At 38.6% G+C, this 22289-nt stretch overlaps 2 pseudogenes; both read right to left on the reverse strand.

Annotated features, from left to right (window-relative positions):
* Positions 1–15120: 15120 nt before the first annotated feature.
* LOC102661046 (protein NETWORKED 1D-like) lies at positions 15121–17646 on the reverse strand (annotated as a pseudogene).
* Positions 17647–19444: 1798 nt separating this feature from the next.
* On the reverse strand, positions 19445–22076 carry LOC106797164 (probable polygalacturonase; annotated as a pseudogene).
* Between the last annotated feature and the right edge of the window lie 213 nt (positions 22077–22289).

Below are 22289 nucleotides of genomic sequence, written 5' to 3' on the forward strand. Positions count from 1 at the left end.
CGTCCTAAAAAATAAAATGAACCAAAAATCCTAATAAAAAGAAAGAAGCGTTGTGAATAAAAGTCATGTTCGTAAAGAAAAGACAGAGGTTTTTATTTATATATGTGTAAAAGGAGAGTGTGTATAAAAGGATTCTTGTGTGTAAATGATGCGTGGAAAGGAATTCTTGTGTGTGTGAGCAACGAGTGTACATGAAGAAACTTTTGTATGAACCATAAGGGTGTTAGGAAAAATGGAAAAATCTTTGAATGTAAATAGGGTTTGTATATAGACCATGTGACGTAAAGAGAAAGAGTTCCAATGCGCGTACAGAAAAGGTTTGTCATGTATAAGAATGTAGATGTACAAAGAAAAGTTTTCCTCATAAAGGACAACAGGTATATAATGTTGTGAATATATAAACATGAAACAAAAAGGAAAAAGAGAGAAGGACCTTGAAGGTCGACATGTTATAGTTAAGAAGTATAAATCATTCGTAAAGAGCAAATGTATCTTCTGGAAACAAGGGACTGATGCTAAGAGTTTATTTTTCGGAATAAACCGAGATAAGAATGGATGAATTCATTGAACTGATGAAAGAACATAATTTGGAAACATTGGGTCTGTTTGTGTAAATTCCCCAACCGTAGTATCACAATGCCATAAACAGGATGCTTGAGTGCCCACCTGGCTGTAGCCATGACTAATTTTGCACGTTGTTTTCAAATCATCATTGTCACGCGTGCCTTATGGAATAATATGGAAGTTCAGCCCAAAATCGACACCTTGACACCCAAATTTGATTCGCCCCAGATATCAAGATTGGGTTCCCACGATAAAAGACCCCATTGAAACACAACCTTAGACCTTTTTGAACATTGGCCTATAGAAAAGGAATCCTCATTCTTTCCCCCGAAGCAAAGGATAGCGGAATCTCCTCAAGGGAGAGCGAATAGAATGCTAAAACCCGATTTCCCAAAGAAAGGGATAGGGAAGAAGAAGTGAAAAGAAAGAAAAGGAAGAAATGGAAAGAAAGAAAAAGAAAAAGATGAAAATAAAGAAAAGAACAAGAGAAAGGAAAGAAGGATTCCCGGTCAAAGGTCAAAAAGAAGTAAGAAGGGAAAAGAGGTAATTCTCGATCAATGAAAGAAAGAGAACGGAAGATCTTCAGACCGGATAAATTTTCAGCAAGGTAAGGGACTGCCGGCAAAGGAAAAACCATTTTTTGTGTCCCTTCCCTTCAGATTGCCATTCAAGGTCTTTCTCGACTGGCGATATCCCACCCCACCTGAACAAAGAGGAAAAGATCGAAACACCCAGCTTCCTCTCCAAGAAACACTACCCTCGAGAAAATCCTATTGGTCCTTGATCGTACGTTTGATCTTTGATTCGATAGGAAGTCGTGTGCAAAATAAAGTCATGGTGCAGTTATGGTTGGGAATAGGATAAAACACTTGCCTGTGTGAGTTTTATACACTATGAGTGATTTATTTTCAGTTTAGCCCGATGTTTCCCCTGCATGTTCATTTAAAAGCTAAAAGTTGACATCCTGCCCTTCATTCTCGGTTACAAGGAAGATTACCCTTAGCACAAGTATATTGTTTCTCTAAGATATGGTGCTCTCGCGAATGATTTATTTTTCTTTACAAAAGGCATGTTTGCCTTTCAGGTGGAAAAACCCGGTGGATTGTTCGATCCTGCCAACCACTTTTTTTCGGAGCCCCATGAATGTCATTGCCTAGCGCTGTTCATGTGTCCTCCACCTTCGAGTTTGGAGCTATGTTTCATGATTGCCTAAGTGCGGACCCTCAAGGCAATCCTCCATTCTCCTCTTTTTTTCGGAGCCCCATGAATGTCATTTCCTAGCGCTGTTCATGTGTCCTCCACCTTCGGGTTTGGAGCTATGTTTCATGATTGCCTAAGTGCGGACCCTCAAAGCAATCCTCCATTCTCCCCCTTTTTTTCAGAGCCCCATGAATGTTATTGCCTAGCGCTGTTCATGTGTCCTCCACCTTCGAGTTTGAAGCTATGTTTCATGATTGCCTAAGTGCGGACCCTCAAGGCAATCCTCCATTCTCCCTCTTTTTTTTCGGAGCCCCATAAATGTTATTGCCTAGTGTTGTTCATGTGTCGTCCACCTTCGAGTTTGGAGCTATGTTTCATGATTGCCAAAGTGCAGACCCTCAAGGCAATCCTCCATTCTCCCCCTTTTTTCGGAGCCCCATGAATGTTATTGCCTAGCGCTGTTCATGTGTCTTCCACCTTCGAGTTTGGAGCTATGTTTCATGATTGCCTAAGTGCGGACCCTCAAGGAAATCCTCCATTCTCCCCCTTTTTTCGGAGCCCCATGAATGTTATAGCCTAGCGTTGTTCATGTGTCCTCCACCTTCGAGTTTGGAGCTATGTTTCATGATTGCCTAAGTGCGGACCCTCAAGGCAATCCTCCATTCTCCCCCTTTTTTTTCGGAGGCCCATGAATTTTATTGCCTAGCGTTGTTCATGTGTCCTCCACCTTCGAGTTTGGAGCTATGTTTCATGATTGCCTAAGTGCGGACCCTCAAGGCAATCCTCCATTCTCCCCCGCTTTTTTCGGAGCCCCATGAATGTTATTGCCTAGCGCTGTTTATGTGTCCTCCACCTTCGAGTTTGGAGCTATGTTTCATGATTGCCTAAGTGCGGACCCTCAAGGCAATCCTCCATTCTCCACCTTTTTCGGAGCCCCATGAATGTCATTGCCTAGCGTTGTTCATGTGTCCTCCATTATCAAGCGCGGAGCCTCTGGTGACTGGGAAGTATGTTCTTCTGTTGTTTTCCGGATCGGTTCCTTCGCCAAACATGTGTATATATGTATGTGTATATTATATTCGTTGTTCTTGTTGTTGTTTGTATTTTGTTTTGTGTTGTATAGCAAAAAAGAAGGAGTAGAGACGAGAATCGTCATCAAGGAAAGGGCAGGATGGACGAAATCATTGTCTTATCTTTGCTTTCCTCTTATCTCCGATGAGAGGTAAGTAAAGAGGGGCAATTGTCATACCCTAATTTCGTCCGGCGATTATAATTTGATGATATAAAACCATTGATTGGCCGCTTCGAGATATTTGGCACCCTTTGTTGCACAATATGTGAAATCCCGAGATGTGCCGAAAATCAAAAGGAAGTAGGCTTACGCGATCCGTGAAAATTCCGTGATGTGACAGAAATCGAAAGGAGGTATTTTTCGCAATCCGTGAGTTTTCGTAACTTCTTCGAAAGCTAAAAAAGGAGTAAATACATAATCCGTAAGGACTCGTCACCTTGCAGAAGGAAAATAAGTATCGTTACGAAATTCGTAAATTTTCGTAACGTTACGGAAAAAGAATTAACAAAAAAAGGTAGAGGGGGTGCATTTAGTAAAAAGGGGGTACAAATAGCAATCAGGCCCACTTGGGCCTTCCAGATTCTTCCTCGAGAAGGTTGTTGCTTCTGGAGGAAGCAACCTTGCTCGCCTGGGCGAGCTGAGCTTGCCTGGGCGAGCTGGGTGGCAAGCTCCTCCCCTATTTTGCTATAAATAGGGGGAGGAGTGAAGGAAGAAGGGGTTCAGCCTTCTTGGCACTTCTTATTCTCTCGAAATTCCTGAGGAAAATTATTTCCGTGAAGAAAATCCAAGCCGAGGCGCTTCCGTAACGTTTCCGTGAGTAATTACGCGAAGATTCTCGACCGTTCTTCAACATTCATCGTTGGTTCTTCATTTTCTTCAGTCTTCAACGGGTAAGTATTTCAAACCGAGCCTTTTAATTCATTCTATGTACTCGTGGTGGTCCACATTTTGTTTCATGTATTTTTATTCTCGTTTTCATTCGCTTTCTATACCCCTTTTTGACGTGCTTAAGTCATTTATTTAAGTCATTTCTCGCCTAATCCAAAAATAAAATAAATTTCCACCGATCATTTGAATTGTAGTATTCGTTAATTTCTGTTAAAATGAATTTCGACCGTTCGGTTGTGCCGTAACCACGTTGGAAATAAAAAAAGAGGTAAAATAATAATATAATAATCAAAAAATACCTTTTAGTAAAATAAAGCAAAAAATCAATCGGACGTTTTCTCTTTGGGATTTCTCATTTTTAATTGAATTAACTAATAACTAAAGTAAAACTAAGGCTAAAATCAACTCGCCTAGTCAAGCTCGTCCACAAAAAAATAGGGTTTTGAAAGTTTATCATTTCAATTTCTTACCAAGTAAATGGATCATTTTTAAGGTCCAACGCCTTAAAATGATCACCCTTCAAGTAAAAATAATCACTTGATTCACGCACGTGAAAGAACTACGTAGGTCTGATTTCCTCTTTGATGGAGGGTACGTAGGAGCAAGAGCCTCGCTTTTGTCGACCTCAAAAAATAAAAAGAAATAAAAGTTAAGATAACACAATTTCCACAATTCTGAAAAATAGGCTGTTGTCCTTTGAGACGAACGTGAGAGGTGCTAATACCTTCCTCAAACGTAAATACAACTCCCGAACTTAGAATTTTCATTTTGACCGATTTCCTTCTGTTTTCCTGACGTTTTCCACAAATAAACGTTGGTGGCGACTCTGCGCATCTTTCCTCCTTTGGGAAGCGCACCTGTGAGCCTCGCCCTCGCTCGCCCGCGAAGGGCACGTTGCAACACCTATTATTTGATTTGAGTCAAATCTTTCATGTTAATTAGTCCTTAACATGTTCATGCAAAATTCTAAGAGAGTCTTTGATTGTGAACCTTTTCTTGAACTTTTAGGTTTCCTTATGATTATGTCTATTGTGAATTTGAGTTTTGGTGATTGAATTGCTGGCTGAAATGTTGATCCTAAGTGAATATTGAACTTCTAAAACTGTGGTAAACAATCCTAGTGAGTTCAACATACATAGGAAGGTTGAAATATGCCCAATGCAATCAATATACCATGCTTAAAAAAAATCACTGGTGCTGGCAGCTTGCACATACAAAGTTGTAAAAATTACTGAGAATTGGTTACTTTGAATTTTGAGCTGAAATGTTTACTGAATTTGCTAGACATATGGAAAAAAGTTATAAAAACATAATCAAGTGATTTGGATAAAAGGAAAAAATACTAAAAATCCCACAAGTTGGCAGAAAAATCAGTATCCAGGAAAAAAAAAGTGAAAGGGAAGTGTGCTTGTTGTTTTGGCTCAAAATTTATTCTATAATTGGTGGCTATGTTATACCAATCTTAGTTCCGAAATTTCAATTAAAAATTACTGTGAAAACAAGTGCCAAAGCTAGAGGTTTGTTGAGTCTTTTTTTTTTATAGTTTTTTTACTCTACTCTAGAGCCATTCTAAGTTTCTCTTTGAGTCCTAGCTTGCTTCTATCTCCTTTTCATTGCTTTAATTGTTGAGCAATCCTTGAAAAATTGTCTTGTTAAAACTCCATTGGTTTAGCTTTCATTTCATTTTTTTGGTCTTTGTTTATTGCTTGTCTCTTTGTTTCCTTGTTTGTTGGTTGCCATATAGGGAATTGGAAGGAGGATTGGTGCCATCCCTTGAAGAATTTGAGTCAAGAAGAAAGTGCCCAACCACCTTAAGAGCTATTGGACTAAGAAGCACTACAAATTGAGTGAATCACCAAAGAGAGAACAACCACCAAAATTGAGGACCGTTTTGTAATTTTGTAATTTGCAATTTACTTACCTTCATTGCTTTCAAATTTTGTAACAAAAGGCCTTTCATTGGAAGTAAGTTGGGAGCCTCCAATAGGTCACCCTACTTCCATTTGTGTGTAATAATTTTAGGCAATTTTCCCTTAGGATTGTGAGTGTTTTGTTGGGAACCTTAAATGTGGTCATCCAAACACTTTTAGGATTCACCTAGTTTACATTTCTTGCTTACTTTCATAGCATATTTCCTTTACCTTCCATTGTCAAACCGCCTAGATAGCTTGTCTTTTACCAATTAGTTTTTACCTTATCTTTCACACCTCTTTTTGTGTTTATTTTGGCCAGTTTCAACCATAGTTTCTTTTACCTTTTGTTTTCAAACCCCCAACAAGAAAGAACCACAACTTAGAGGCTAACTTAGATTGGGAAATAAGGGTAGAGCAACAACTTAAAAAGAAGTCTACTTCAAAATCTTATGGCTCTCACTCTTATCCAAAGAAAGACCAAGGCCAAGGCATCCTAGGGGTGACACCTTCTAAGACCAAATATGATAAGGGGAAGACAATAGAAAAGCAACCCCTTAAGGCTAGTATGCAAGAGAAGACTAGCTCCATGAAGTGCTTTAAATGTCTTGGAAGAGGACACATTACTTCTCAATGCCCCACCAAGAAAACCATGATTATGAGGGGCCAAGACATTTATTGTAGCCAAGATGAGGCTACTACTTTACCTTCCTCTAGTGAAAGTGAAGAAGCAAAAGAGGAAGAATCTAGTGAAGAAATCTACCCCAAAAAGAAGGACAACCTTTAATGATTAAGGAGGAGTGTAAGGAGGTAAGTGTCTCCTCCATGAGGTTAGCTAAGAAGGAAAGTCATTTTGAAATAAAGACAAATATTAAAGAAACTTCCCCTCTTAGACAACCTCCACATCTTCTCCTTTGTAAAAAGACACTTGTTAGAACTGCCACACTTCTTGGGCTTGAGGTTATTCCTCAAGTAAAAGAGCTATTGGATGAGGGTTTAGTTCGTAAGAGCTTAAATCCTTGTACTTTGTTGATGCCCAAAATAGGTATTAATAGGCACCAAATCCCTAAAATAAGTGATATGATGAATGCGTTGAGTGTTGAGACCCTCTTTTGTAAAATCAGTCATGCACGCAATATCTTTATGATTCATGTACATAGGGACTCATTAGGATGGTTTGTTCTTATTTTTGGTTTTAATACAAACTTAGGTGCTCATATGGGACACCTTAAGTTTGTCGTATTTTTTTCTAGGAATAATACACATGAAAATATAGAAAAAGGTACGCTTTATTGCATTACTTTCCTTAATTTTTTAAATAGTGGTCAACGGGTTCCCACAGACCCTAAGAGAATAAAGGTCATTCCTGATTGGCCCACTCCACCAAGTATAAGGGAAATCTGGGGCTGCCATGACTTAACAAACTTTTACAAAAAGTTTGTCCCATATTTTTCTATACTTGTAGCACCACTCATTGAGTTGGTGAGGAACAATGTTCCCTCATGGGAAGATGTCCATGAAATGGGTTTTCAGACCTTACCCTACTCTAACATGCCCAACACCACTAATACATATGTTTTTATTCTTTTTACAGGTGTCGAGGGAAGGGGCCCAGAATATGAAGAAACTCGGGATTTGAGGTCAAATCCTTTCCAAGGTGGAGGGGATGATGCAATCCTACCCCCCAAGGGTATTGGATAGAAGACTCCAAGAGGATTGGGCTAGAGCTGCTAAAGAAGGCCTTGGGGTTCTCATGAACCCCAAGATAGATTTCTGAGCCCATGGACCAAGGTTGAGTCCTCTCTTCTTTGTAAACATTAGAATAGGTTTTTCCTTCTTTTGGGCCTTGTATTTTGGCCATTCTAGTAGTATAGGGTTTTAGCCTTGTATTTCAGGGCATTTTGAGTAGTCTTTGTAGTAGGGACATTTTTTATATTTTCATGTATTTTGGCATGGGGTGAGCTTAGTTATTATAGGGGGTGTGTGTAGCTATGTTGTAGCTTCTTTAGGAATCTTCTCAAGAAGGTGAGCTTAGTTATTTGAGGGGTGTGTGTAGCTAAGCTCTAGCTTCTCAAGGAAGTTTTCTCAAAGAAGCTTCTCAAGGAAGTTTTCTCAAGAAAGCTTCTCAAGGAAGCTACCTAGTCTATAAATAGAAGCATGTGTAACACTTGTTGTAACTTTGATGAATGAGAGTCTTGTGAGACACAACTCAAAGTTCAACTTCTTTCCCTTTTTCTTCCTTCAATTTCATGCTCCCCCCTCTCTTTCTCTCCCTATTTCTTTTCCTCCATTGAAGCATCCTCTCCAAGCTTCTTATCCAAGGCTCATCTTAGTGGTGAAGATCCTTCTTCCATGGCTTATCCCCTAGTGGATGGCGCCTCCTCTCACCTCTTCTCCTTTGTCTTCCGCTGCATCTCCATGGTGGAAAATCACCATTAAAGGACCTCATTGAATTTCAAAGATCCAGCCTCCATAGAAGCCCCACAAGCAAGCTTCCATCACATCTCAGGCTTCATCCTTCGCAGCTTTTGCTTGACCGGGGAACACCCTGTGGTTTAGAGGTAAGCAATGTTGTATGATGTCAGGGCTTAAACCTGGCATATCTTAGTATGACCAAGTGAAAATGTCTTGGTAGTCTCGCAGCAGAGCTACCAATTCATCTCGAATATGTTTGGTCATGCCCGTGCCAACCTTGACCTCTTTCTTTTCCTCGCCAACACCCAAGTTTACAATTTCCCTCCTTTCTTGGTGTGGCTTCATTTCCTTTTCTTCTTTTTCGACCATCCTTTTTAGCTCTGGGGGAAGCCTCCAATCCTCATCTTCCCCATCCTCAGCTTAGTTTACCAGCTGCTTGAAATCTACGTCTGGGTCCTCGGTATCTATACCGTTTGATCGCAACAAAATAAACATGAAGACGAATAAGAATGGATGAAAGTGCAAGAACAAATGACAAAAGATTATTTTTATATATATTTGATAGCAAAAGACAAGCCTAAACAGGGGGAAAACCCTGAAGCCTAGGCCTAGCGATAGGGTTAAGACTAACAAATTACATTATGTTCGCCATGGAAATTCTGGGTTGCTCGACAACTTGCCAGTTCCCTAATTCGAATTTGGGAGGGCACGACCGCACCCAATTTGGCTGCTCTTGGGGGACTTCATCGTGGATCATGGCGACCCGCCCTTCACACATCCAACTTGTGCTGACAAAGCTTTTGTTGATGTGACATAAGGGAATCCCCTTCACTTGCGGTCCTTGTGGCTGGCCCATGCTTCTACCCCTCCTTTCTTGGGCACTTCCCCTCACGTTGGCATATGTAGGCTTATATCCTAGCCTGAACCTTCTGTTAGGTGGCTTTAGAATTGGGAAATGTACTATTGCCTTAGAACTTGAATGAAGCAGAATTGAAACTGAGTCTTAAATGAGGGATCTGCGGATTAAGTTTTGGTTTTAAATATGCTATTACAATAATGCTGTTTGGTCTAAGTCTAGTCCAACAAGACGGATCTGAGGACAAAGCTTAGGCTAAATTAGTCTAAACTTTCGAAAGCTATTTAAGCTGAGTCTAGTACAACAAGAGGGATCTGAGGATGAAGCTTAGTTTAAGTTAGTCTAAACCTAGGATGGTTGTCTAAATTAAGCCTAGTCCAACAAGAGGGATCTGAGGACGAAGCTTGGATTGATTTAGTCTAACTAGGGATCGAGGATTAGTAATTTAGGCTACAATATAGAACACAAAATCATGATTGATTAGAGAAACATCTTTATATACATCAGTTGGTTTGTTAGAAAGACCCAACATTTTTACCTACTGCTGTCAATCTTACTTACTTGCAGTTTTACTGTTTTTAGCTTAGACTTAGTTTAATTCTGTTCTAAATCATCAATTATCAATTTTTCTTTGAACAATGCCTTATTTTTGAATTTAACCCCGTCTAATACTAGTTCTATGAGTTCGATACTTGGATTCATCCGTTTTAATTTTAAATACTTGACGATCCGGTGCGCTTTCCGGCAAATCGAATTTCCCTTGAACATATTTGTATAAAGAAAAAATTTGACCAAAAAGTAACTGCAGGGGAAATCCAACAAAGTATTTATGGCGCCGTTGCTGGGGAGCTAGATTCTTTAGAAAAGTTTAGTTCATTTTTACGACATTGCTTTATATTTTTCTCTTTGATTCATTGATTCTTTTAGTTCATATTTTAGTTACCGTACATTCATTGTTCTTCTGAACTGGATAATTGTTGTTCTGTTTTCTTGTATGCAAAGAAGATCTACTGCAGGTGATTTGATTCCCAATGATTTGGAGATTAATGCAACTTGTAGAAGGCGTAATTCAGAGAGAATCAAAATTTTTTTTGCAGTATTTAGAAGCAACAACAACTCCAGAAGAAGAACCTTGATCTTCCGAGGCATCTTCTAGTTTTCCTATTGTAGGGCATTCTCATATAGAACCTGTTGAAGATCCAATCATGGCTGAAGAGCTAAGAAGAGTAACCGTGGAGGATTATTCAAGTTCTACTGTGCCACAATTTTTCACCAGTATTACACAGCCAGAAGTTCAAGCTTAGACAATTACATATCCTCCTTCTTTGATACAACTAATTCAAAATAATCTATTTCATGGTCTACCCAATGAAGACCCTTATGCTCACTTGGCCACCTATATAGAGATATGCAATATTATCAGGTTGGTGGGTGTGCCTGCGGATGCAATCAGGTTGAGTCTGTTCTCATTTTCTTTATCTGGAGAAGCTAAGAGATGGCTTCATTCTTTTAAAGGAAACAATCTGAAGTCATGGGATGAAGTAGTAGAAAAGTTCTTAAAGAAGTACTTCCTTGAATCGAAGACTACAAAAGGCAAAGCTGCCATATCTTTTTTCCACCAGTTACCAGATGAATCATTGAGTGATGCACTTGAAAGATTCAGAGGTTTATTGTAGAAGACTCCCACTCATGGTTTTTTAGAACCAATACAGCTCAACATATTTATAGATGGGTTGAGACCACAATCTAAGCAGCTCTTGGATGCTTCAGCTGAGGGTAAGATCATAATGAAGACCCCAGACGAAGCAATGGACTTAATTGAAAGCATGGCTGCTAGTGACATTGGCATTTTGAGAGACCGAGCCCACATTCCTACCAAGAAGAGCTTATTGGAGCTAACCTCACAGGACGCTATGTTGGCACAAAACAAGTTGCTATCCAAGCAACTAGAAACAATAACAGAAACACTCAGTAAGTTGCCAACTCAGCTTCATTCTGCACAAACTTCACATTCTTATATTTTGCAGGTTGTAGGATGTACAATTTTTGGTGGAGCTCATGAATCTGGATGTTGCATCCCTTATGAAGAGCACATTGCACGTGAAGTTAATTATATGGGGAATAAGCCCAGAGGCAATTTCAATACAAGTGGATTTCCAGGATTTCAGAACAATTAGCAGTATCAGCAGCAAAGATAGTGGCAAAATCACCCTAGTAAACAATTCAACAGAGACCGGGGTGGTTCATCTACAAGGCCACAATAGCAGATGCCAAGTCTCTATGACCGAACCACAAAGCTGGAAGAGACTCTAGCTCAATTCATGCAAGTGTCAATGTCTAACCAAAAGAGCACCGAGTCTGCAATTAAGAATCTGGAAGTTCAGGTGGGCCAGCTTGCAAAGCAGTTAGCTGAAAGACCATCCAACAACTTCACAGCAAAAACATAGAAAAATCCTAAAGAAGAGTGCAAAGCTGTGATGACGAGAAGCAAAATAGCGACTCAAGCGGAGGAAAGTAGAGCTGATTAGAAGGTGGAGGGATTTAAACAATAGTCGGCTGATGAACCAACACTGGAACTGGTTGGTGATTTAGTTGAACTTGAAGAAATTGTTGAGGAAGCAGAAGGTGATGAGGAAGGAGCGACACCAATAAGAGACTGTCAAGAAAAAGAAAAAGAAGAAGAAATAAAAGAAGAAGAAGAAGAAAAGTTGAAAAATGAAAAACAAAAAGAGAAGGTTGTTGAGATTGCGAAGAAGAAGGGCAAGAGTGAGGCTAACATAGAAAAAAAGAAAGAGGCCACTCTTATTGAATGCAAGGAGGTACCTTATCCATTGGTACCCTCATGGAAAGATAAAGAGCGACATTTGGCCAGATTTCTTGATATCTTCAAGAAACTGGAAATTACCTTGCCATTTGGAGAAGCACTTCAGCAAATGCCCCTCTATGCCAAATTTTTGAAGGATAAGTTAACCAAGAAGAATCGGTACATCAACAGTCACAAAATTGTTGTGGAAGGTAACTATAGTGCTGTGATTCAACTCATTCTCCCACCCAAGCACAAAGATCCTAGAGTTGTCACGATACCGTGTTCTATTGGTGAGGTCGTTGTAGGCAAAGCTCTTATAGACTTGGGAGCTAGTATCAATTTAATGCCTCTTTCCATGTGTTGGTGACTTGGAGAGATAGAGATAATGCCTACACGCATGACCATCCAGTTAGTTGACCGCTCCATCACAAGGCCATATGGAGTCATTGAAGATGTTTTGGTGAAGGTTAAACACCTTATATTTCCAGCTGATTTTGTTGTCATAGACATAGAAGAGGATGTTGACATTCCTCTCATTCTTGGCCGCCCATTCATGTCTACTGCAAGCTGCATGGTGGACATGGGAAAGAAGATACTGTAGATAGGCATAGAAGATCAGCTTTGATTTGTTCCATGAGGACAAAGATCCACCAAGCCAAAATGTCTGTTTTAAAGTGCATGTGATGGAGGAAAGGAGACATGAGAAGAAGGTCCTTGAAGTAGGAACTCTATTGGATCCTGGATAACAGGATGATGCATCAAGCTAGTGACGTTAAAAGAGCGCTTACTGGGAGGCAACACAACTTTTCTTTCCCTTTTCTAATTTTCATTCTTATCTCTTGCATGTAGTTAGGATACCTTGCTTGTGATTGTGATTAATTCCAGCTTGTTTAGTAATGAACAAGGGGTTTTAAGCTTGCATGAAGAGATAGACAGAAAAAGACTTAGAATTTTTTTGCAATTGTCTATCCGCTAAGCGCACACCTTGCGCTAAGTGCTCAGTCTTCACGCGCTAAGCCGAGCTTGCTCGCGCTAAGCGTAGAGACCCCTGATTGGTTGGCTGAATAGTTCAGCTAAGCGCGCATCACTGCGCTAAGCCCAAGATCTTCATTGTAATTAAACCTTATGCAGTGGGCTTAGCATCGATGATGCACTAAGCACTACTTCTTCTCGGGAAAAATTTTATGGTAGAAGCGTTAAGTGCGCTGTCCTGCGCTAAGCCCTAGATCCATTCTGTAACTTGAGCTTTTAAGCTGGGCTTAGCGGGGCAAGAAGCACTAAGCTCCAATCTCTTACGGTTTTTGAATTCTTGGAAGTTCGCTTAGCGCGCTTGTTGCGCTAAGCCTGAACTACTCACTATAAGTTGAAGCTTGATGGTATGCTAAGCCTCACATCTCAGGCTAAGTGCATATTGCAGAAAATTTTTGTGTTGCAAAAAGCGCTAAGCATAGCCTGCTGCGCTAAGCCCCAGATGCTCACTGGACCTTACAACTTCAAGTTGGGCTTAGCATGAGGCTAGGCTAAGCGCTTGGGTTTTAAACTCAAACGTCACATGGGCACGCTAAGCGCACCATACGATTTTCAGTTTTTAAAAAAACCAAAGGTTGAGGCACTTGGGTGTTACCCCAAATACCTTCAGCTTCTGCCTTTGTGAACCTTGAGCAAGTGTGTATTTCTGCTGCGTGTGTACTACTTGTCTGCATCTTCTTGCTTCATTTCAAGAACAACCTAAGTAAGTGGGTACATTTCCATTTTTATTTTTCATCCTTCAAACCTTAGGATAGATGACTTCTCGTTTTCTTAGTTGTATGTTGTTAGGTTAAGGTTACTAGCTTTAGGGTTAGTCAATGTAGGATTTTAGGTAACTTAGAAGCCCATTAGGGGAAATGTGGCTAAAAGGGGTGAAGACCCCTATGGTCCTGTTTGGAAATTGCGATGACGCACTAAGCGTGCCTGCTGCGCTTAGCCTGTTCATCGCTACTGTTAAAATTTTGGATTTCCAGATGAACGCGTTAAGCAGACCATCTCGCGCTAAGCGCGTTTATCCCTATTGATGAACGAAAGTGATAAGCCTGCTAAGTGCGTCTATGTGCTAAGCGGGACTAGTGTTCAGACATTAAGATTTTTAGAATTTTTGTTCAGTGCTAAGCCTGACATGTTAGGCTAAGCGCCACTATGCTTCTGTAAGTTTTCCTTAGAATAAGGCTAAGCGCAACTGCTACGCTAAGCCCTTGTTATGTGTTGAGCTAAGTGCCTTGCTACACTAAGCTCAACTCTCTGACTGTCTTTTAAGTTTTTGTAGTTAGGCTAAGCGCGCCCTCTGCGCTAAGCCTGAGTGTTATTCTGATGAGGCTGAGCTAAGCGCGCCATGCTGCACTAAGCTCAAACTCTCTTCTGTTTCGAAAATTGTAGACTTAGGCTAAGCTTAGCTGCTGTGCTAAGCTTAATCTGCAGAAAAAATATTTTCTATGTCTTCAGGCTAAGCGCCAGTCCGCTGCGCTTAGTGCCTGAGTAAAATTTCATAAGGCGTGCTAAGCTCAGCCTGTTGCGCTAAGCGCCCAGTCAAAATTTCAATTTTATTTTTATGTTTTTGTGAAAATAACCTATTGTGAGAGATCCAGGTTCACATCTCAAGAAGCTTGGGAGAGGTATACAGATATTGTGGTGCCTAGGAAACTACTACTAGAGAGGAATGTGGTAGTTTATTACATCAAGTTTGACGAGTTCAAGGAGGAACTCGAGAGAAGACACTGGGATGAGGAGTTGACTGATTTTAATGACAGTAGCATAGACATTGCCATTGTGAAGGAATTTTACGCTAACCTCTATGACCCCGAGGATAAATCACCTAAGCAGGTGAGGGTGAGAGGTCATCTAGTGAAATTTGATGAGGATACTCTGAACACATTCCTGAAGACCCCAGTAGTTCTGGAAGAGGGGGAAATTTTGTGTGCTTATTCCAGGTTTGCACTCCTGAAGCCTGATCCTCAAGAGTTAGCTGCTAAGCTCTATATCCCAGGGAGGGGATTCGAGCTAAATGCTGATGGGCAGCCGTTGAAGATACTGAGGAAGAACATGACCACCCACTACAAGAAAAATGACCTATACCTACGGACAAAAACTGTCACTATAAATAAAAAATCTGTAGGTAAATGTATGATTGACTTTGTCCTTCAGACATTTCTTCTTCAACTTTGAGATGGCATATAATGACGGCTAATTATCTGTCACTATAGGTTTTACCTACTATGTATAGTGTGTAGGTAAAAGTCATTAACTTCTACTTACATTTATTAACTGTAGGTAAAAGTCTTTAATATGTATCTATCATCTTCAACTGTAGGTAAAAGTTATTAACTTCTACTTACATTTCCTAACTGTAGGTAAAAGTCTTTAATATGAACATCACTTGAGACCGCAAGAACCTTCTTTCCTATTAACCGATGCCACAAAACTGCACTATTTAGAAACAAGGCCAGAACCTAGGATTAGATATGTTCAAACATGATGTAATAACACTTGATGTCTTTTGGCAGAACTTCAATTTCTTCTACAGGGACATCTGACACTGATTTTTTTGCCTTCTGTTCAACATACTTGCTTGCTTGAATATTTTCATGGCGCCGGCTGATTCCAGATTTTAACACTTGAATCTCTCTCATTTCATCCTTAGTTTTGAAACTTTCATTCCATCTGTTTAACAGCCATTTCAATTGCACTGATCCTTTTCTGCAAGCCTTGGAAGCCTGGAAGTGCATCTGTTGCCATAGCATTCTGATCTTCACCTGTTTGTGGACCACTTTCAGCATATTTGTGATTCATCAAATCTTTAACCTGGAAACAAAGATTGAAACAAATTACATCAATATAGAAAATGAAATAGTGGCTGGTTCCCAGCTGAAGATACCATGTAAATTACCTTTAATACTTTGTAGTTATGAGGATTTGCATGTGCAAGTGTCTGCATCTCCAAGGATGTTATACAATCATTCAAAGCACTGACAGCTGGGACATAAGCAGCCAAATGACCATGTAATCTCCCATTTTCACCTTCCAATTTGTTAACTCTTTCTTTCAGCGTTTCACTTTCCATACCTTTAAAGTTGCTTCTACGATCAAGATCTTCACATGCATCAGCTAGCTCATGCACCTTCTCTTCAAATAATGTCTCATTGACAGTAGAAATCTGCAGTCTGGTATAGAGTGTGGCAGCCTGAGTATCCTTGTCTGAGGATAATTTTAAAATTTGACTAGCTTGGTCTTCAAGTATCACCCTGGCTCCATCATACTTGCTCTTCAGATCTTCCACCAATCTTTGCAATTTTGTTTTCTCATCATGTAAAGTGCTAAACATCTTTGCTGCTTCCAAAATCTCATTTTCCTTTTGAGACAACAATTCCTTTCCATTCCTAATCTGACAATTTAATTGATCATTAACGGATTGAACTAATTTTAGTTCATTGCTTGACAATATCAAGGACTCTTTAAGATCTGAGTTTTCCATTTGTACATCTTCCAATTTGCCCATCATTATTTTTAGTTTCTCCTCAAGGTCAGTATTTACTGAACAAAGTCTATCAAGATCTTTGCTTAGCTCTTTAAGTGCCTGGAGTTTTTCAAGGACAATGTTCTGGTAAAGCAGAGAAAGATTGGATTGTGCTATGGTATCGTGAATCATAATGCAGATTTCTTCTTCCAATTTACTTTTCTCTTCACCCAGGTCCCAAAATCTTTTCATCAAGGAATTTTTCTCTTCAAAGGTTTTGCAACTTTCTTCCTTTATGTTTTGGTGATCCTCTTTCAAGTCTAACAACTGTTTGCATAGATTCACTATTTCAGTTGTCATTACTTCCATTTTCCCTTCTCCTTTGCTTATTGTCAACTTCAATTCCTGATTCTTCTCCAATATCTTTTGTACCTCTGCTTGCAATGTCAAGAACTGCTTAGACTGGGTTCTCAACTCCTCATCAAGAGAATCTCTTTCTGTCAAAAGATTTTCAACCTTTAATTTCAACTGGCCAAGGAATGCAACAAGAACTGAATTCTCAATGGCCACTTGCTAGCTTTCATTGAAAATGCTAACAAAAGAATTTTGTGTCTCCTGAAGTTTGCCATGTATATGGTTCAGAAGCTCCTGGTCTTCTTCAATAATACCATCACACCAAGGCTCACTGTTAGCATCAAGAGTTTTTAACGCCTGAAGCAATCCAATTCGTAGTATTTTAATTTTCTCAAATAATGAATTCACATCAACTTGCTTTTGAACATTGTCATTCTCCAATTTAGATACCAATCTATCAGACAGTTTGGAAGACTCCAAGAGTCTCTGACTCTCAACTAGAAGGGAGAAGTTCTTTTGCTCTGAACCCTGGATACATTTCTGCAAGATGAAAATTTCCATTTGAGCATGTGCAGCTCTGTCCAGTTCCTCTTCAAATTCCTTTTTTTGGTAATCTGCATCTTCTTGGAGAACAAAAATTTGTAATTCCTTCTCAGCCTATTGACAGTCATTCAATTGCACAATTTTGGAATGCTCTTCCCTTTCAGTTCCAAATGCTTCAATTCCAATTCACTATGTTTTTTCCCAAGATCTTTCAGAGTTTGATGAGTGATGTTCAATTGTGAAACCAACATTTCTTTATCAGAGGTGAGACTGGACTTTTCATGGTCAAACAATAGACAAGAGTCTTCTAAAATCTTTGACTTTATCCTTAATCCTTCAAGCTCAGAATTCACATTAAATAGTGAACTTTCTAAAAGGTGGTTTTTTTTCTGAGAGCTTCTCCAGCTTCTCAATTGTGGTTTGTAACTGAGAAAACAAGGTGGCTTTCTCAGCAGCAAGAGTGAATTTCTCCCCAAGCAAAGATTCACAAGTTTCTTCCAATATCTTTACTCGGTAGCGTGATGGGCCTGACGTATCACTCCAGTTGCGTGATCATATCTCTCAGCCAATGCCCGGTATGCACGGTAAAACTCTTCAACTACATTAACCCTAGAATTCATAGCTCAAGTCACGCTAATTGGTCCAAGAAGGAAGGAATCTGGGGATGATTTTGTTTGTGTTTGTTCAGGCCTAGTAGGGTCTTAGCCTTGCCCTTGGAGACTGCAAGAGTGAGCTCCAGATCAGGAACTACTGTTGCAACATTATTATTTGAAGATTTCATCTGAGGATGAAGCCACAAAGGCACAACTTCATGTTCAGCACCAGCTGGTCCAGCTTCACAATATTTATCACCATCTTTCTGCTCATCTAATTTAGTATCTTGTAATTGAACAAGTGACAAGGTCACATCATCCTCAATTTCACATTTGGAAGACTTGCAGTTAGAGCTGCTAATTGGATTTGTGATGTCATTACCAACCTGCCATAATTGATATCGAATCACATGGTATCGAGAAAATTAAATTATTTATTGCCTCCCTTCCTATGATGTTTGTTTTTTTTCTTTTCTAATACTGGAACTATAATATTTTTTAAATTAATTATTTTTAAACTACAAATATTTTTCAAAGAAAAAAAATAATATATTAGTAAATAATTAAGAGAAAAGTATTAATAATAATGATAATTTAAAAAAATTATAAATTTAAGATAAATTTATTGTTATCAATTAAATTAATTATGAATTAAGTAATTAGAATATAGTAACAGAAAAAGTATAAAATTTATTATAAACAAAACTAATTTAAGTACATATATATGGATATGTGATTGATATAAGATGAGATAATTAGGAAGTTGATCATGATGGATCTATGTATATATATACCATGTCAAAAAGACTTGAACGTCTCTTTTTCTTATTCATGGTTGCAAGCCGAATAAAGTACTTCTGAGCATGGCTAGTGACTTGGGTTGGGGTTCTTGAAGTCACATAGTTTCTAGAGATACCCCTCCAATCACCTTTTCCCAGCTTCTCAAGTCCAACAAGGAACGTTCGGTGCTCTTCTTCTGTCCATGGTACTCCTATCATGTATGTAAGCACAAGAATCAGAGACTTTTCCCAACAAAAATTAACGAAATTAAATATATAGTACTTCCATGGGATAACAAATCCACAACAACCAACAAAATTTAATGAGTGATGAAATGTATTCAAACAAAATAGATAAAAACAATTAAACCTAGCTAATAATTGAGGAATATATATATATATATATATATATGACAAGACAAATTAAAACTAGTTATAAATAATTTTTGTTAGCTGCAACCTTTTCCTACTTTCCTAATTAATATCGACTATCATTGTTATCCTTTTGACAAAAAGAGATCTACAAATGTGAGCATATATACCTTTCTTCCTAATCTCTTGTGCTCCAACAATGAGACTATGATGGTAGCACAGTAACTATCTATGAGACTACGATAAGAAACAAATATTAAAACTAGATTTTAGAAAGAAGAAGAAGAATGATACTGCTCTATTAGATTTTGTTCCCTGTTTAACAGAAGCATTTCTTTCTTCAGAAATGGGTGCAATTTAATCTCAAACCATTAAGATGCCAGGTGATGAATAAGAACTATATATGTTAGCATCTTAAACAGAATTGTTTTCAAAGCCAGAATTACCCGTCAGATTCTCTTGGAGCCATTTCGAGTTCTTGGGGCTAATGTGATTGTCCCACCATCATGAATACATTCTTCTAGAATCAGCATGGGACAGAGTTGCCATCGCTCCAGCCAAGTAAATCAACACCGACACCGAGTCTTCTGATTTTGAAGAAACTCAATCTGCAAAAATTCAATGATTTACAGCAAGAACCACGTTAACACAGTTACATAACAGATGGTATAGAGAGTCCCTCTTGCTGCTTGAAATAGTCATTGGAATAAAAAAAAAACAAAAAAGAATGCAAATGGCTCAGTTTCAGATAAATCATACACACTTTTTTCTCATCAAAGCAAAGTAAAACATTTGTGTCCCTATCATGATCAATAGTGTCCAAAACAACTTTATTATACCAAAAGGCAACAACAAAAATTGAGAATTGCTTCTCAAGATTTTGAGCATTGAAAAATTTATGCCTTAATTAAGCTTACGATCCTAATATTTTTTTCTGTAATTATTTTAGTCCTTTAGTTTTTCAATGCATTCATTTTAAACACTCAATTCATCAATTACATCAAATTTCCATAGATCATATATCCAAATCATTTTATTAAACTCCAATGTGTCCAACAGTTATTCAAATGTCTAAGAAAAATCAAACTCGACACCTCACATCTTACTAGAAAAAAGCCAAATTGTATTTTTAACATACAGAAAAAGAGGAAATTATGAGAAGGCTAAACCTAATAAAAGCAACAAAACAAGGATTAAAACTTATTTCATATTAATTTAGGAATAGCATTGATTATTTCCCTATCAGTATATTGTTAATCCCATATAGCTTTTTCCCTTTTTTCTTTTTATCTAATGTTTTCCTCTGAAAGCCAGTGGAAATAATAATAATAATAATTTACCTAGATCTATTCCATCAGTGTTTGGAGAATCAATTGGAGCAAGAATGGTCAGCCCTTGAATTATAATGTCACTGCAGAGATAGGGGATAATAAGAATAAAAGAAAATACTGTGCATTAAGATTAATCATCAAGGCAAATGAAAATTCTTGTCAAACCTTGTGTAAATTGGATGGACAAACAAAGATAGAGAATTGATCAAAGTGAGATTAGATATCTGGATGTGATCAAAGAACATAATCTTGATCATGTAAGGCCTGGTATTTCATATTAGCACCCTTGTCCATAAGGAGCATCCCTTCCTCTGCCATATGATGGTAGCACAGGAAGTGTGGGCCACTTTGATTCATCCTGTTTATGTGGGTCCATGGTCAAAAAGCATCAACATAAAATAAATTAAAATAAAAAACTATAGATTATGATGTCAAATGCAGCTGAACTAACAGCCAAGAAATCATAGTTAGGCAAAAAGGCGAAAAGAAAGGCTAATGACTTGATGTTAGGTGACCAAATTCTAATAATGTATTGTAACAAGAAATAACTGCTATGTATCTTTGAGTAATGTATTTTTACACTATAATAGGGTGCACATGTGTCATGCCTAGAAGATATCATATTAAACATAACATAATTGACCACGTTCTACAACGTGAAACCATGAAAGTAGTCTGATAATCTAAAAAAAAAAGAGGAGGGGTGAGGGAGTAAAATACCTGAGATCCAAGAATGGTAGCTTCCTTTTGGAGAAAAAGTGTGAAATGGCTGGTGAGATTGAAACTTCCTGTTAACCATTTCCCTGGTGGCACAACAAGGAGAGCTCCACCATCAGATGCATAGTGGCTGAGATTGCTAATAGCATATTGAAAGCCCTTTGTGTTAGATGTTTTTCCATCACCAACACCACCAAAATCAGTCAAAACTGCACTGTGTTTTCTGCAGTTGATAGCAGGGTACTCAAAACAGTCCAATCCATTGGCCACTTTGCATTCCCTGTCCTAAAACTCAAATTATTGCATTTTTGTAGGTTTCCAATACTGCAACTGCAATTGTATCGATCACATTACCAACATTTTATGAAATTTACTAGAGAACGTTAACTGCTATTTTAAAACCTTGGAAGGTAATCAATTTATAGAAATGAATAAAGCAAAAGAGGGGTCTATGAACAAGCACAAAAACAAAAATGATAAAATCATTGAAACATATTAAGAAAAATAGAACAGAAGATTGTTTGCATGTTTAAAAAGCTCAATGAACACACACAAAGAAAAAAAAGAATACCAAAATCGGAACACTCCATTCCAGCAACACAAACCACTTCCTTCATAATCCTCCATTATAATCATAAGAACAAATCATTTCCTTGAAAATCCTCCATTCTAATCACAACAACAAATCAGTTCCTATACAATCCTCCATTCTAATTCTAATTATAACAACTAATCATTTCCTACAAAATCTTCAACACTGTTAACTCTAATAACACGAAACTACTTCCTCCAAACCTGAATTCACCAAAATAAATAAAAAAATAGAAACAAACAAAGCGTTACGAAACCTGAAACATTGACTCGGAGCGGTCCAAGAGAGTATCGATGTAGCGGAGACCGAACCACTTCCCGAATGCGATGCTGGTTTGCACCAAGCGGCGAGCCACGAGTAAAGGCTTCCGCGAGCATACGGCTGCGATTTTTGGTATCTGGTATTCCCCCAGCGAATCCGCCTTCGTCACGCTCAGCTCGAATAGGTACCCCGACTTTGCCGTGAACTCATCGTCACCGGACTCCGCGGCAGCGCATCGAAAGACGCGGCGGCTCCGACGAGGTCGAAATTGGAGATAACGGTTTGAAGCGAGAGAGGGGAAGGAGGGAGAGAGAGAAAGCATGGGAAGGAGTAGCATTTTTGTTCTTCGGAGTGTTGAAGTGGATTTGACTAAAATACCCGGCCCGATCCATAATCCAAGGGCTTGTGGCCATTTTGGAGTTTGATTTCAAGATGAAATGAATATCATTGCTGAAACTAACAAGAAATTGCCATAAAAAATAATGCTAATCTAAATTAATCCATAAAAATAATGTTAATCTAAATTAAAATTTAATATTATTAATTAATA

This window comes from Glycine max, chromosome 18 (assembly GCF_000004515.6).
Source record: "Glycine max cultivar Williams 82 chromosome 18, Glycine_max_v4.0, whole genome shotgun sequence".
NCBI lineage: Eukaryota > Viridiplantae > Streptophyta > Magnoliopsida > Fabales > Fabaceae > Glycine > Glycine max.